Genomic DNA, 16,999 nt, shown 5'->3' on the forward strand with positions numbered 1-16,999 from the left:
TCCTCAGAAAATTAAAAATAGACCTACCCTATGACCCAGCAATAGCACTGCTAGGAATTTATCCAAGGGATACAGGAGTACTGATGCACAGGGCCACTTGTACCCCAATGTTCATAGCAGCGCTCTCAACAATAGCCAAATTATGGAAAGAGTCTAAATGTCCATCAACTGATGAATGGATAAAGAAATTGTGGTTTAGAGAGAGCGGCAAGATGGCGGCTTAGGAGGACGCTGGGCTCACCGCACGTCCTGCTGATCACTTAGATTCCATCTACACCTGCCTAAATAACCAGAAAACCGCCAGAGGATTAGCAGAACGGAGTCGCCGGAGCCAAACGCAGACGAGAGGCCCACGGAAGAGGGTAGGAAGGGCGGCGAGGTGGTGCACGCTCCACGGACTGGCGGGAGGGAGCCGGGGCGGAGGGGCGGCTCGCCGGCCAAGCAGAGCCCCCGAGTCTGGCTTGCAAAAGTGGAGGGGCCTGTGTTCCCATAACAAGCGCGACTTAGCGTCTGGGAGGTCATAAGTTAACAGCTCTGCTCGGAAAGCGGGAAGGCTGGAGGACAAAGGGAGGGAGAGCTGCTGAGCCCCCTGACAACAGAGCTCAGTTTGGTGGGGAACAAAGGCGCTCGCCAGCGCCATCTCCCCCGCCCATCCCCCAGCCGAAATCCCAAAGGGAACTGGTTCCTGCCAGGGAACTTGCTCCCTCCGCGCAAACACCCAACTCTGCGCTTCTGCGGAGCCAAACCTCCGGCAGCGGATCTGACTCCCTCCCGCTGCCACAGGGCCCCTCCTGAAGTGGATCACCTAAGGAGAAGCGATCTAAGCCTGCCCCTCCTGCCCCCGAGCACCTTGCCTACCCACCCCAGCTAATACGCCAGATCCCCAGCATCACAAGCCTGGCAGGGTGCAAGTAGCCCAGAGGAGCCACACCACCCCACAGTGAATCCCGCCCCTAGGAGAGGGGAAGAGAAGGCACACACCAGTCTGACTGTGGCCCCAGCGGTGGGCTGGGGGCAGACATCAGGTCTGACTGCGGCCCCGCCCACCAACTCCAGTTATACACCATAGCACAGGGGAAGTGCCCTGCAGGTCCTCACCACACCAGGGACTATCCAAAATGACCAAGCGGAAGAATTCCCCTCAGAAGAATCTCCAGGAAATAACAACAGCTAATGAGCTGATCAAAAAGGACTTAAATAACATAACAGAAAGTGAATTTAGAATAATAGTCATAAAATTAATCGCTGGGCTTGAAAACAGTATACAGGACAGCAGAGAATCTCTTGCTACAGAGATCAAGGGACTAAGGAACAGTCACGAGGAGCTGAAAAACGCTTTAAACGAAATGCATAACAAAATGGAAACCACCACAGCTCGGCTTGAAGAGGCAGAGGAGAGAATAGGTGAACTAGAAGATAAAGTTATGGAAAAAGAGGAAGCTGAGAAAAAGAGAGATAAAAAAATCCAGGAGTATGAGGGGAAAATTAGAGAATTAAGTGATACACGAAAAAGAAATAATATACGCATAATTGGTATCCCAGAGGAGGGAGAGAGAGGGAAAGGTGCTGAAGGGGTACTTGAAGAAATAATAGTTGAGAACTTCCCTGAACTGGGGAAGGAAAAAGGCATTGAAATCCAAGAGGCACAGAGAACTCCCTTCAGACGTAACTTGAATCGATCTTCTGCATGACATATCATAGTGAAACTGGCAAAATACAAGGATAAAGAGAAAATTCTGAAAGCAGCAAGGGGTAAATGTGCCCTCACATATAAAGGGAGACCTATAAGACTCGTGACTGATCTCTCTTTTGAAACTTGGCAGGCCAGAAGGAATTGGCACGAGATTTTCAGGGTGCTAGACAGAAAAAATATGCAGCCAAGAATCCTTTATCCAGCAAGTCTGTCATTTAGAATAGAAGGAGAGATAAAGGTCTTCCCAAACAAACAAAAACTGAAGGAATTTGTCACCACTAAACCAGCCCTACAAGAGATCCTAAGGGGGACCCTGTGAGACAAAGTCCCAGAGACATCACTATAAGCATAAAACATACAGACATCACAATGACTCTAAACCCGTATCTTTCTATAATAACACTGAATGTAAATGGATTAAATGCGCCAACCAAAAGACATAGGGCATCAGAATGGATAAAAAAACAAGACCCATCTATTTCCTGTCCACAAGAGACTCATTTTAGACCTGAGGACACCTTTAGATTGAGAGTGAGGGGATGGAGAACTATTTATCATGCGACTGGAAGCCAAAAGAAAGCTGGAGTAGCCATACTTATATCAGACAAACTAGACTTTAAATTAAAGGCTGTAACAAGAGATGAAGAAGGACATTATATAATAGTTACAGGGTCTATCCATCAGGAAGAGCTAACAATTATAAATGTCTATGCACCAAATACCGGAGCCCCCAAATATATAAAACAATTACTCACAAACGGAATCAACCTTATTGATAAGAATGTGGTAATTGCAGGGGACTTTAACACCCCACTTACAGAAATGGACAGATCATCTAGACACACGGTCAATAAAGAAACAAGGGCCCTGAATGAGACATTGGATCAGATGGACTTGACAGATATATTTAGAACTCTGCATCCCAAAGCAACAGAATATACTTTCTTCTCGAGTGCACATGGAACATTCTCCAAGATAGATCATATACTGGGTCACAAAACAGCCCTTCATCAGTTTACAAGAATTGAAATTATACCATGCTTACTTTCAGACCACAATGCTATGAAGCTTGAAATCAACCACAGAAAAAAGTCTGGAAAACCTCCAAAAGCATGGAGGTTAAAGAACACCCTACTAACGAATGAGTGGGTCAACCAGACAATTAGAGAAGAAATTAAAAAATATACGGAAACAAACGAAAATGAAAATACAACAATCCAAACGCTTTGGGACGCAGCAAAGGCAGTCCTGAGAGGAAAATACATTGCAATCCACGCCTATCTCAAGAAACAAGAAAAATCCCAAATACAAAATCTAACAGCACACCTAAAGGAACTAGAAGCAGAACAGCAAAGGCAGCCTAAGCCCAGCAGAAGAAGAGAAATAATAAAGATTAGAGCAGAAATAAACAATATAGAAACTAAAAAAACTGTAGAGCAGATCAACGAAACCAAGAGTTGGTTTTTTGAAAAAATAAACAAAATTGACAAACCTCTAGCCAGGCTTCTCAAAAAGAAAAGGGAGAGGACCCAAATAGATAAAATCATGAATGAAAATGGAATTATTACAACCAATCCCTCAGAGATACAAACAATTATCAGGGAATACTATGAAAAATTATATGCCAACAAATTGGACAACCTGGAAGAAATGGACAAATTCCTGAACACCCACACTCTTCCAAAACTCAATCAGGAGGAAATAGAAAGCTTGAACAGACCCATAACCAGTGAAGAAACTGAATCGGTTATCAAAAATCTCCCAACAAATAAGAGTCCAGGACCAGATGGCTTCCCAGGGGAGTTCTACCAGACGTTTAAAGCAGAGATAATACCTATCCTTCTCAAGCTATTCCAAGAAATAGAAAGGGAAGGAAAACTTCCAGACTCATTCTATGAAGCCAGTATTACTTTGATTCCTAAACCAGACAGAGACCCAGTAAAATAGAGAACTACAGGCCAATATCCCTGATGAATATGGATGCAAAAATTCTCAATAAGGTACTAGCAAATCGAATTCAACGGCATATAAAAAGAATTATTCACCATGATCAAGTGGGATTCATTCCTGGGATGCAGGGCTGGTTCAACATTCGCAAATCAATCAACGTGATACATCACATTAACAAAAAAAAAAGAGAAGAACCATATGATCCTGTCAATCGATGCAGAAAAGGCCTTCGACAAAATCCAGCACCCTTTCTTAATAAAAACCCTTGAGAAAGTCGGGATAGAAGGAACATACTTAAAGATCATAAAAGCCATTTATGAAAAGCCCACAGCTAACATCATCCTCAACGGGGAAAAACTGAGAGCTTTTTCCCTGAGATCAGGAACACGGCAAGGATGCCCACTCTCACCGCTGCTGTTTAACATAGTGCTGGAAGTTCTAGCATCAGCAATCAGACAACAAAAGGAAATCAAAGGCATTAAAATTGGCAAAGATAAAGTCAAGCTTTCGCTTTTTGCAGATGACATGATATTATACATGGAAAATCCGATAGACTCCACCAAAAGTCTGCTAGAACTGATACATGAATTCAGCAAAGTTGCAGGATACAAAATCAATGTACAGAAATCAGTTGCATTCTTATACACTAACAATGAAGCAACAGAAAGACAAATAAAGAAACTGATCCCATTCACAATGGCACCAAGAAGCATAAAATACCTAGGAATAAATCTAACCAAAGATGTACAAGATCTGTATGCTGAAAACTATAGAAAGCTTATGAAGGAAATTGAAGAAGATTTAAAGAAATGGAAAGACATTCCCTGCTCATGGATTGGAAAAATAAATATTGTCACAATGTCAATACTACTCAAAGCTATCTACACATTCAATGCAATCCCAATCAAAATTGCACCAGCATTCTTCTCGAAACTAGAACAAGCAATCCTAAAATTCATATGGAACCACAAAAGGCCCCGAATAGCCAAAGGAATTTTGAAGAAGAAGACCAAAGCAGGAGGCATCACAATCCCAGACTTTAGCCTCTACTACAAAGCTGTCATCATCAAGACAGCATGGTATTGGCACCAAAACAGACACATAGACCAATGGAATAGAATAGAAACCCCAGAATTAGACCCACAAACGTATGGCCAACTCATCTTTGACAAAGCAGGAAAGAACATCCAATGGAAAAAAGATAGTCTCTTTAACAAATGGTGCTGGGAGAACTGGACAGCAACATGCAGAAGGTTGAAACTAGACCACTTTCTCACACCATTCACAAAAATAAACTCAAAATGGATAAAGGACCTAAATGTGAGACAGGAAACCATCAAAACCTTAGAGGAGAAAGCAGGAAAAGACCTCTCTGACCTCAGCCGTAGCAATCTCTTACTCGACACAACCCCAAAGGCAAGGGAATTAAAAGCAAAAGTGAATTACTGGGACCTTATGAGGATAAAAAGCTTCTGCACAGCAAAGGAAACAACCAACAAAACTAAAAGGCAACCAACGGAATGGGAAAAGATATTCGCAAATGACATATCGGACAAAGGGCTAGTATCCAAAATCTATAAAGAGCTCACCAAACTCCATACCCAAAAAACAAATAACCCAGTGAAGAAATGGGCAGAAAACATGAATAGACACTTCCCTAAAGAAGACATCCGGATGGCCAACAGGCACATGAAAAGATGTTCAGCGTCTCTCCTTATCAGGGAAATACAAATCAAAACCACACTCAGGTATCACCTCACGCCAGTCAGAGTGGCCGAAATGAACAAATCAGGAGACTATAGATGCTGGAGAGGATGTGGAGAAACGGGAACCGTCTTGCACTGTTGGTGGGAATGCAAATTGGTGCAGCCGCTCTGGAAAGCAGTGTGGAGGTTCCTCAGAAAATTAAAAATAGACCTACCCTATGACCCAGCAATAGCACTACTAGGAATTTATCCAAGGGATACAGGAGCACTGATGCATAGGGCCACTTGTACCCCAATGTTCATAGCAGCACTCTCAATAATAGCCAAATTATGGAAAGAGCCTAAATGTCCATCAACTGATGAATGGATAAAGAAATTGTGGTTTATATACACAATGGAATATTACGTGGCAATGAGAAAAAATGAAATATGGCCTTTTGTAGCAACGTGGATGGAACTGGAGAGTGTGATGCTAAGTGAAATAAGCCATACAGAGAAAGACAGATACCATATGGTTTCACTCTTATGTGGATCCTGAGAAACTTCACAGGAACCCATGGGGGAGGGGAAGGAAAAAAAAAAAAGAGGTTAGAATGGGAGAGAGCCAAAGCATAAGAGACTGTTAAAAACTGAGAACAAACTGAGGGTTGATGGGGGGTGGGAGGGAGGAGAGGGTGGGTGATGGGTATTGAGGAGGGCACCTTTTGGGATGAGCACTGGGTGTTGTATGGAAACCAATTTGTCAATAAATTTCATTTAAATAAATAAATAAATAAATAAATAAATAAATAAATAAAAGAAATTGTGGTTTATATACACAATGGAATATTACGTGGCAATGAGAAAAAATGAAATATGGCCTTTTGTAGCAACGTGGATGGAACTGGAGAGTGTGGTGCTAAGTGAAATAAGCCATACAGAGAAAGACAGATACCATATGGTTTCACTCTTATGTGGATCCTGAGAATCTTAACAGGAACCCATAGGGGAGGGGAAGGAAAAAAAAAAAAGAGGTTAGAATGGGAGAGAGCCAAAGCATAAGAGACTGTTAAAAACTGAGAACAAACTGAGGGTTGATGGGGGGTGGGAGGGAGGAGAGGGTGGGTGATGGGTATTGAGGAGGGCACCTTTTGGGATGAGCACTGGGTGTTGTATGGAAACCAATTTGTCAATAAATTTCATAAAAAAAAAAAAGAATCAGGGCAGAAACACAGCTAGGACTGGGACTGAGACTGGGAGGCAACATCAGCCTCAGGCAGAGTGCAGAAGGGTGGAAGGAGGACCTGCAGGAGGAGACCAAGGCAGAGGTGACTTGGAGGAACCAGCCTACAGAGTCTAGGGTGCCAGGGAGGGAGTGATAGCAGCAGAATGGGGGAGAAATATAAAGTCCAGGCAAAAGTATGAAAAGCCTGAGTGAAGGAGAGACTATGTGGAAGTGATGTGGGACTGAGGCAGGTAGAGGAACCCAGGGTGAGAGGCAGTGCTCAGAGAGGGGGAAGCAGGAATAAGCCTCAAAGAGCACAGGGGAGAGGCATAGGATTTGGGAAGGAGTGAAGACAGAGAGAGGGTGTGTGTGTGTGTGTGTGTGTGTGTGTGTGTGTGCACGCGCATACACACACACACACACACACACACACACACACACACACACACACACACGGCTCTCATCGCACTGGACTCTCAGATCCTGAGAGAGCAGTAGAACCCTTGTAGCAGAGTCTGCATCCCAACCTCTGCAACCTCTACCTGCCCCTTCTCACTGCCTTCCTCTCTGGCCCCCACCTCCTCCTTTCCCTTCTCTGTCTCCCTCTCCTCCCTCTCTGTGTGCACTTCTTTAGGCTATCTGCTCTGCCCTGGCCCTATGCCCATGTATCTGTTTGGCTCTGGATCCATGGCTTTCAAACCCTCTGAGCCTGTTTCCAACTCATTTCTCTGCATCCATGTTTATCTCTACTATCTCTGACCTCTGGGTGTCTCTCTGTGTCTGTCTTGGACCTTTCTCTCTGCTCTCTAGATGATCCCCTCTTCCCTCCCTACCATCTCTGGGTCTGTCTCCTTGTCTCTCCATTCCACTGTGGACTGTTTGTCTCCTGTTAGTCTTGGCTTGAATTTATTGGGCCTTTCTGTCCCTGTCCCTGTGTCCATCTCCCCCCTTCTGCCTCCCACATGCTGTCCTGTGGTTCATGGGGTGGGCTGGCACAGAGGACATAAAGGGGATGCAGCAGGCAGCCTTTTATGAGGAAGATAGATGGCTGGAAGATTAGGATGAAACTCAGGTTTCCACTGGAACATTCTGTTTCACCCCTAACATTCTCCACAACTCCAGATGCGAGTTGCCTCCCTGTCTGTTATACTGGCTACTCAGGCACTGAGGCTTGACCCTATCCCCTCCCTAGTTTGTCAACCAGGAGTCACTGGAAATTCTGGAAGGGCAGTCAATGTCCCCCCTCATCCAGGTATCTATAAGTCTGGAGAATTCTGTGAGAAGAGGAGTGAGGAGAGGCAGAAGGCCCACTGGAGGTGCTTTGCCAGAAAGGGGTGGGAGTGCAGGACAGAAAACCTGGGAGTTTTCCCTCTGCATCTTGGGTGAAATCCCCCAAGTGCTCCTTGCACCTCTCAGATAGGCAAACATGGGACAACCAGTCCATGGAGGAGATAGGCAGGTCTTCAATACTCAAAGGAGAATAGAAAATGTGTGTCCCTCTTTTATCTTCTCATGGCAGCTATAACCCTTCCTTGTACATAGGAAGCTCTCAATAAAATCATGGCTAATTTTTATCAGGTCTCCCAAAATAAGTGGAACTCAATATCTTTCAGTATTTCTTCACACCTCCACCCTCACCCCAGTTACTCCTCTTCAGCAACTCAGCATCTGCCCCCAGGAAAGATTCCCCTGCCACGTCTTCCAAGCTCCCGAGTGATCCTCAGATATCAGCTCAAATTTCAGTTATTTCAACCCCTCCTCTTCCATCACTTACCTGGTGTCCCCTTTTCCCTACTCACCCTTCTTGTCCATCCAATGCAATGTGGCCCATTGGATGTGTCCCCAAAGACAGTCACTAATGAGCAGTGAATACTAGAAGGGAAGTCAAGGGCAGCCTGGTGGGTAGGAGGGGACTCCAGAGCTAGCAGATAAGGAGTCCTGTCAGTATCTGTCAAATACACCATCTCCCTCCAGCATCCCTGTCTCTTGCCTCATGGCTTCTGGCAATCCACCTCCCTGCTAACTTGGGTACAATTTCACAGAAGCCTAGATGCATAACTCTGGTCTGCTCCAAACCCATTTTCTCCAGGAATGTCATTAGCCCCTAAATGTTTTCAAAAATTCCTACTACCTGGGAAGCTAAGGTTATAGATGAGGTTATAGATGGAACCCAGAGAAGAGAAGTTGCTCTCTTGGCTCAGTATCTTAATTTCAACCCCTTGTCTCCACTGCACATCCCCGAAAGCAGAACTTAAAACCTCAGGAAATGGAAAACAGAGATAAATCTCAGACAGACTTAAATCTTAAGGAGGTTGTGAGTGCCTCCAGGAACCAGGGGAGTTGGGGGGAAAGATGAGGTTAGAGGAGCAAAGAAAGGTCCCTTTTCCTGATAATAGGCAATTTCCACCAGGGAGCAAGGGAAGATGCCCTGTGGGCTAGAGCAAAACCTTCTCAGACCTACATAGTACTCAGCAGCCACAAGAGGACGGCAGAGAACGTCTCTGGCTGAAGAGCCATTCCTCCATGCTGGGTGCTGAAATAGGGCTGGGTTGCCCAGATTGGGGAAATCAGTGGCTCCAGCAAGAACCCATGAATTTCTGAATTCAGGAAACCCCTCATGCAGCCTTTTTCACTGGCATCCCTTATTCCTTTTGGCCCCTGAAATGCCATCACCCACTCCAGTCCCCTTCCCTTTTCTGGTCCCCAGCACTGAGGCTGCTGGCACAGAAGGAATTTGTGGCTTTTCCTTTATTTTTGGACAGCAAATGACATCCCATCTCAGAGAAGTGACATGTCATAGGGTCCCAGCTGATAACTAGGGCCAGAACTGGAACCCACATTTTCTTGATTCTCACTCGAGGGGTCTTCCCATTGGTGCTGACTGCTGCTCCTAATAGAAAAGCTTACTTTGCAGGCCCCAGTGAGAAGCCAGATCACAATTCTTGGTTTAAAAAAAACATGTCAAAGCTGCGCCCTTCCCCATGTGATTCATGTTTACGTACATGACTGGTGCACATGGGACTGTTAAACACAGCGCACAGACATGTACACCACAAACACTGTGCTGTTCACACCCTCACCCTCAGCACACACACCCCTCTGCCCCTCAGAGTCCCACAGCCCTGGCACCTCTCTTCCTACTTCCTGAGCTGCAAGAGGAACATTTCTGCTTTCATAATTTGCTGTTTATCCTGTGTTTCCACAGGCTTCTCAAAGCTGTAGTCAGGGAAACACATTCCCTTTCTAATCTGGTCCCTCCTATCGTAGCCTCGGTTTCTGCTGCTTCCCCTGGCACAGCTTGGAATAACATGGGAAACAGGAAAAACTGTTGATCTCTAAGCTCCCGTCTCTGAATCTGCCCTGTTGATCATGGCCATTCTGCCCAGGAGAGTTCTGTGATCCACCAGCTTTAGCCCCACATCCTCTTAGTGTCCATATACTCTGACCCACTTCCCTATCCAGAAGAAACTTCTTCTATACTTTTGGCTGAAGGTGATTGGCTCCAACTTAACCAACTTAGCCTGGGATTTTGGGGCACAAAGTACAACCAGAAATTTGAGTTTAAACTCTGCAAGAACTTCCCAGCACAAGTGGTCTGAAGCCTTAGCTTGTATGAAATTCAGTAATAATGCATATTTGGCTTACCAGGTGCCTCCAAGAGACAAGGACTTGTTTTGGACCTGTCTGGGTAGTACTGACTAGAGACAAGTCTTCACTGTGATTTTGGTCATCCCAGCCTCAGAAGGTGGCACACAAAGAGTTCTGGAAACTCTAAGGCCCTTGGGAAGAATGGGTGGGGCCTAGAGGTAGGAATAGCAGCCTGGTTACGTCATTCCCAAATCCTGGGGGTGTGGATGGGGGAGAGAGTAGGCCTGAACCCTCCACTGTCTGGCCACACTCCCATCCTGACCCCACCTCTTTATGGCCCTCCCTGGTCAGAATAGGGTGTCTGAGTTCTTCCAGTGCAAGTCCTGAGTGAAGGCCTCAGGACCCAGTCTCCACCCAGCCTCAGACCTGGAATCCTGATGCCATCCCTCTGTACCTGCCAGGGCAGAGGCACTCATTGCTCAGATTACCCAATCCCCTCACACCCCAAGCACAGACAGCCTTCCTCTTCTGCCCTCCCAACTCACCCCATTCCATACCACAGCCTGAATCTTGCAAGAAGATTGCACAAATCACATCAAAGACATCTTCAACTATGAGTCTTCAGCTCCCCTGCGACAGCTTGCACACATACACATATGCACACTTGCACCTGCACACATGCAGATACACACACCCAGATGTTCACACTCATACATACACACAGACATATACCCTCAAATACACACATATACACACCCATTTATCACAAACATTCCCACATGTTTCCAACACAAAGACACGTACTCACAAACTCCTACCTTTACAGACAGGCATGCACACCCAAACTTACACACTGTCATACTCTTATCAAATATACTGTGCACACATACACTCCACTCTATTCTTTTCTTGTAAGGAGCCAGTGCCCAGTCCTCTAGATTCTATAGATCTAGAAATGCCCAGGAAAAGGATGGAAACCCACAGGAAACCCATTTCCAGTTTCCTGGCCCACACTGGAACTCCTTTGCTATATTCTCCTTCCTGACAGAGTCTCTAGAACTTAGGCCCACACAATGGAAGGTGAACCTGCACAAGTAATTCATTCCTCCATACAACAAACACTTTTGAGCACTTATCAGCCACAACCCACCTTGCTCTCCATCCCCAGGCCTGAAGCTGAGGCAGACACATAACAGAGTAAGACTTTCTACCCAGTGGTGTTATGGAAGGAGCAAGAGCTCAGGAGTCAAAGACCTGAGTTCAAATCCAGATTTGCCTCTTACTAAGCTATGTTATCTTGAGTCATTGACATAGCCTCTCTGAGACTCAATTTCATCACCTGTAAAGTTGGATTAATAAAATATACCTAATAATTGTGTGAAGATTAAGACAGTCCATCAGGACTATGTCTACCTGTGAAAGCCACCCCATTTCAATCCCCAAGCATCTGTGGTGAGCATCACCCCAACACCCTTCCAGTCTTGTGTCCATGAAACAGAAACCCAGTCTCCTTCAGGGTCAGACCACCAAGTCCTCACACCTGGGGAAACTTGATCTCAACTTGGCAGGTTCTATCCCATTCCCCTTTCCCCACACCAGCCCCCACTCTTCTTGTTCCATCAGTCTCTTGCTCATTTGCAGATTGGGTTTTCCATAATAAACTTTATTTTATTTTATTTATTTATTTCTTAATGTTTATTTTTGAGAGAGGGAGAGAGTGTGTGAGAAGGGGGTGGGGGTGCAGAGAGAGAGGGAGACACAGAATGCAAAGCAGACTCCAGGCTCTGAGCTGTTAGCACAGCTGAGCTGTCAGCACAGAGCCTTATGTGGGGCTTGAACCCATGAGCTGCGAGATTATGACCTGAGCCGAAGTCAGACGGCCAACTGACTGAACCACCCAGGCACCCCGTCTTTATTTTATTTTTTAACATCATAATGATTTATTGATTCTTTATGTAAATTTAAAAAAGAGAAAAGAATAATGTAACACCCATACACCTAAAAGTTGAAAATATGAACATGCTATCAGATCTATATTTTAGATACTATAGCATTATGGATCCAACTGAAACTGATTGCATATTGTTTCTGTAATCAGCATACAGCATTGTTGTGTATCTGTACATGTTGGCAGTTATTAGACATTAGTAAATCTTTTATTATAAAAATTAAATATCTCTATAATTCTCTAAAGAGTAAAAACATCATTTCACAAGCCATAGCAGGGTGGACATTCAGTACTAGAACTGAGTGAGACCTCTTGAGTTTCAAACTTCTGATCCCATTCCATAATAACCTTTAAAGTGACTGACAAAAGCTCAAATGTTCCAAATGGAGTGCTGGGCCGATGCATGAGATGGACATGAAGGGCTACTCATCCCGCATGGAGCCCTCCTGTAGAAAGTCATCATTACCTTCTCTGATTACTCCAATTCTGAAACATTCTTCATGGACAGTACTATGGACAGTTATATGACAAGACTAGCTGTGACAAGCAGATGTGGGAGAGATTTCTTAAACTCATGAATACTAAACAGTTGCTCCAAAGAAACCCCACTGGATTCTGAGCTCAGAGCCGAGAAGCAGCCAAGCCCACCCCCACCCTGATGGGCAATACCTGCAGGTTTCTTGGGCTAAAGGGAGCAGGAATTGCACCCCTTCCCCTGCTGTTCAGGTGGTTTCCTCAAGTCCATTCAGAGTCAGGCCTCAGTCTGAGTGGGAAGTGTCTCTGGAGGTCTTTCCCTCGCCTTCTTGGGATCCTCCAAGGACCCACAAACATCCTTGTTTCCATGACACAGGCTTACTCTCTACAATCCTCCCAGGCTCTGACTGTTTCTGTACTGCTGTCTGCCTTCTCCTCCTCCCAGTGGGATCCTCCTCCAGTCCTTCCAGCAACCTGCCACCCTGACCATCTCTGAGTTTCCATCTGGCATTGTCCCATCCTGGTTCCTCCACCTCCCTGCCCTACCCACCTCCCATCCCTCTGACCCTCTGCACTGCCCACCTCTTTCTATATCCCTCCCACCTTTACAACCTTCCACCTGACCCAGCCTGCCTCCCTCCCCTGCTTGCTCACCTCCCCCAGAAAACCCCAACTCCTAAGTGAGCTCCACTTTCCAATTACCTCCATCTCTCCAACCCACTGCATCCAACAATTTTGCCCCATTTCAAGTCATTTCTACATCTGCTTTCACACCTCTCCCACCCTTCAGAATCTAGGGAGAAGAGCAGGGCTCAGAGCCCAATGAAAGGAAGGACATTGCCCCTTCTCTCTCCTGCCCTCTGCCTGATGCCCCCCCCCCCATCTTCCTGTAGGCAGACCCTGTCAGGTGTAAAGGAGAGCTGAAGAAATATCTCTCCATCAGCAAAGTGATGGGCGGAGGCTCACAGAGGAACAGGGTGACCAGGAGAAAACCTGGCAGGCACTTCAGTCCTACCTGGGGGATGCCCTGCCCACCACAACTAGCCCCACACTTGTATAAAATGGAAATTCTGCTCTTCTCTCCATTAGAGGACAAAGTTTATTTGGATTTTTGGTCTCCTCTGTATAATAAATTATAAAGTAAGGGTTTTTTTTTTCTTCTTTTCCTTGCCCAGAAAACCAGTTTCCGTGTTTTATCTTTATCAGGTCTTTGGTTACTTAAGAGAACTAAAACTTCTCAATGTTAAAGGAACTAAGTTTTTCTAACAACTATGACCTTCTGTAGAATCTTATTGCCAGCTTAAGTAAATAATTACATATTAAGTTTTTGCAAAGGTCTGTAGTTATATTTAGGTGTTTGCTTTAGAACTTTCTGAGATTTTGGAGAAGCCAAGATGGTGGAACTAAATGGAAGTTTTTTTGTGTCTCACATCAATGAAATACAGCCAGGTCAACACTAAACCAGCCTGCACACGTAACAAACTGATTTGGTGATTAACACAACAATCTTCACAACTTGAACCACAGCACTCAGCAAGTACATGGCGTGGAGAAGTGAACTGGGGGAGAGAAGCCGCCGGGGGCAGGGAGCTATTTTTGCTTGTGGAGAGAGGATGGAAATGGCGGGGGGGGGGGGAAGACTATGCGAAAAACAGCTTTTTTTAAAAAAAATAGAAATGGAAGGAAACCTTCCAAATACTTGCTATGAAGCCAGCATTACCTTGATTTCAAAACCAGACAAAGACCCCACTAAAAGGAGAACTATAGACAAATTTCCCTGATGAACATGGATGCAAAAATCCTCAACAAGATATTAGCCAACTGGATCCAACAATAAATTTAAAAAAAAAAAATTATTCAACATGGCCAAGTGAATTTATACCTGGGATCCAGGACTGGTTCAATATCCCCAAAACAATCAATGTGATACATCACATCAATAAAAGAAAGGACAAGTACCACATGATCCTGTCAATAGATGCAGAGAAATCATTTGACAAAATACAGCATACTTTCTTTATAAAACCCTCAAGAAAGTAGGGATACAAGGATCATTCCTCAAGATCATAAAAGTCATATATGAAAGACCCAATGCTAATATCATCCTCAATGGGGAAAAACTGAGAGTTTTCCCCCTAAGGTCAGCAACAAGACAGGGATGTCCACTCTCACCACTGTTATTCAACATAGCATTAGAAGCCTTAGCCTCAGCCATTAGACAACACAAAGAAACAAAAGGCATCCATATCGGCCAGGAGGAGGTCAAACTTTCACTTTGCAGATGACATGATACTCTATGTGGAAAACACAAAACATTCCACCAAAAAATTGCTAAAATTGATTCATAAATTCAGCAAATTTGCAGGATATAAAATCAACGCATAGAAATCGGTGGCATTCCTATACACTAACAATGAAGTGACAGAAAGAGAAATCAAGGAATCGATCCCATTTACAGTTGCACCAAAAAAACCATAAAATACCTAGGAATAAATCTAACCAAAGAGGTGAAAAATCTATACACTGAAAACTATAGAAAGCTTATGAAAGAAATGGAAGAAGACACAACTACGTGGAAAAAGATTCCATGTTCCTGGATAGAAAGAAAAAAACTGTTAAAATGCCGATACTACCCAAAGCAATTTACATATTCAGTGCAATCCCTATCAAAATAACACCAGCATTCTTCACAGATCTAGAACAAATAATCCTAAAATTTGTATGGAACAAGACCTCGAATAGCCAAAGCAATCTTATAAAGAAAACCAAAGCAGGAGGCATCACAATCCCAGACTTCAAGCTATACTACAAAGTTGTAATCATCAAGGCAGTATGGTACTGGCACAAGAACAGACACTCAGATCAAGGGAACAGAATAGAGAACCCAGAAATGGACGCACAAAGCTATGCCCAACTAATCTTTGACAAAGCAGGAAAGAATATCCAATGGAATAAAGACAGTCTCTTCAGCAAGTGGTGCTGGGAAAACTGGACAGCGACATGCAGAAGAATGAACCTGGACCACTTTCTTACACCATACACAAAAATAAACTCAAAATGGATGAAAGACCTCAATGTAAGACAGGAAACCATCAAAATCCTCGAGAATAAAGCAGGCAAAAACCTCTTTGATCTTGCCTGCAGCAACTTTTTACTCAACACGTCTCCAGAAGCAAGGTAAACAAAAGCAAAAATGAACTACTGGGACCTCATCAAAATAAAAATCCTCTGCACAGCGAAGGAAACAATCAGCAAAATTAAAAGGCAACCGACAGAATGGGAGAAGATATTTGCAAACGACATATCAGATAAAGGGTTAGTATCCAAAGTCTATAAAGAACTTATCAAACTCAACACCCATAAAACAAATAATCCAGTGAAGAAATGGGCGAAGACATGAATAGACACTTCTTCAAGGAAGACATCCAGATGGCCAACTGACACATGAAAAAATGCTCAACATCACTAATCATCAGGGAAATACAAATCAAAACTACAATGAGATACCACCTGACACCTGTCAGAATGGCTAACATTAACCACTCAGGCAACAACAGGTGTTGGTGAGGATGCAGAGAAAGAGGATCTCTTTTGCATTGTTTTGGGAATGCAAGCTGGTGCAGCCACTCTGGAAAACAGTATGGAGGTTCCTCAAAAAATGAAAAATAGAACTACTCTATGACCTAGCAATTGCACTACTAGGCATTTATCCACGGGATACAGGTGTGCTGTTTCGAAGGGACACATGCACTCCCATGTTTATAGCAACACTATCAACAATAGCCAAAGCATGGAAGGAGCCCAAATGTCCATCGATGGATGAATGGATAAAGAATTTGTGGTATAGGGGTGCCTGGGTGGCTCAGTCGGTTGAGTATCTGACTTCGGCTCAGATCATGATCTCGTAGTCTGAGTTCGAGCCCCGCATTGGGCTCTGTGCTGACAGCTCAGAGCCTGGAGCCTGCTTGGGATTTTGTGTCTCCCTCTCTCTCTGCCTCTCCCCCACTCATGCTCAATCTCTCTCTGTCAAAAATAGATAAACGTTACAAAAATTAAAAAAGAAAAGCAGTTGTGAGATATATATATATATATATATATATATATATATATATATATAATGGAGTATTGCTCGGCAATCAAAAAGAATGAAATCTTGCTATTTGTATCTACGTGGATGGAAGTGAAAGGTATTATGGTAAGTGAAATTAGTCAGAGAAATACAAAAATCATGCGACTTCACTCATATGAGGACTTTAAGAGATAAAAACAGATGAACATAAGGGAAGGGCAATAAAAATAATATAAAAAACAAGGAGGGAGACAAAACAGAAGAGACTCATAAATATGGAGAACAAACTGAGGGTTGTTGGAGGGGGGATGGGCTGAATGGGTAAGGGGCATTAAGGAATCTACTCCTGAAATCATTGTTTCACTAT

Source organism: Prionailurus bengalensis, chromosome B4, assembly GCF_016509475.1.
Source record: "Prionailurus bengalensis isolate Pbe53 chromosome B4, Fcat_Pben_1.1_paternal_pri, whole genome shotgun sequence".
Classification (NCBI taxonomy): Eukaryota; Metazoa; Chordata; class Mammalia; order Carnivora; family Felidae; genus Prionailurus; species Prionailurus bengalensis.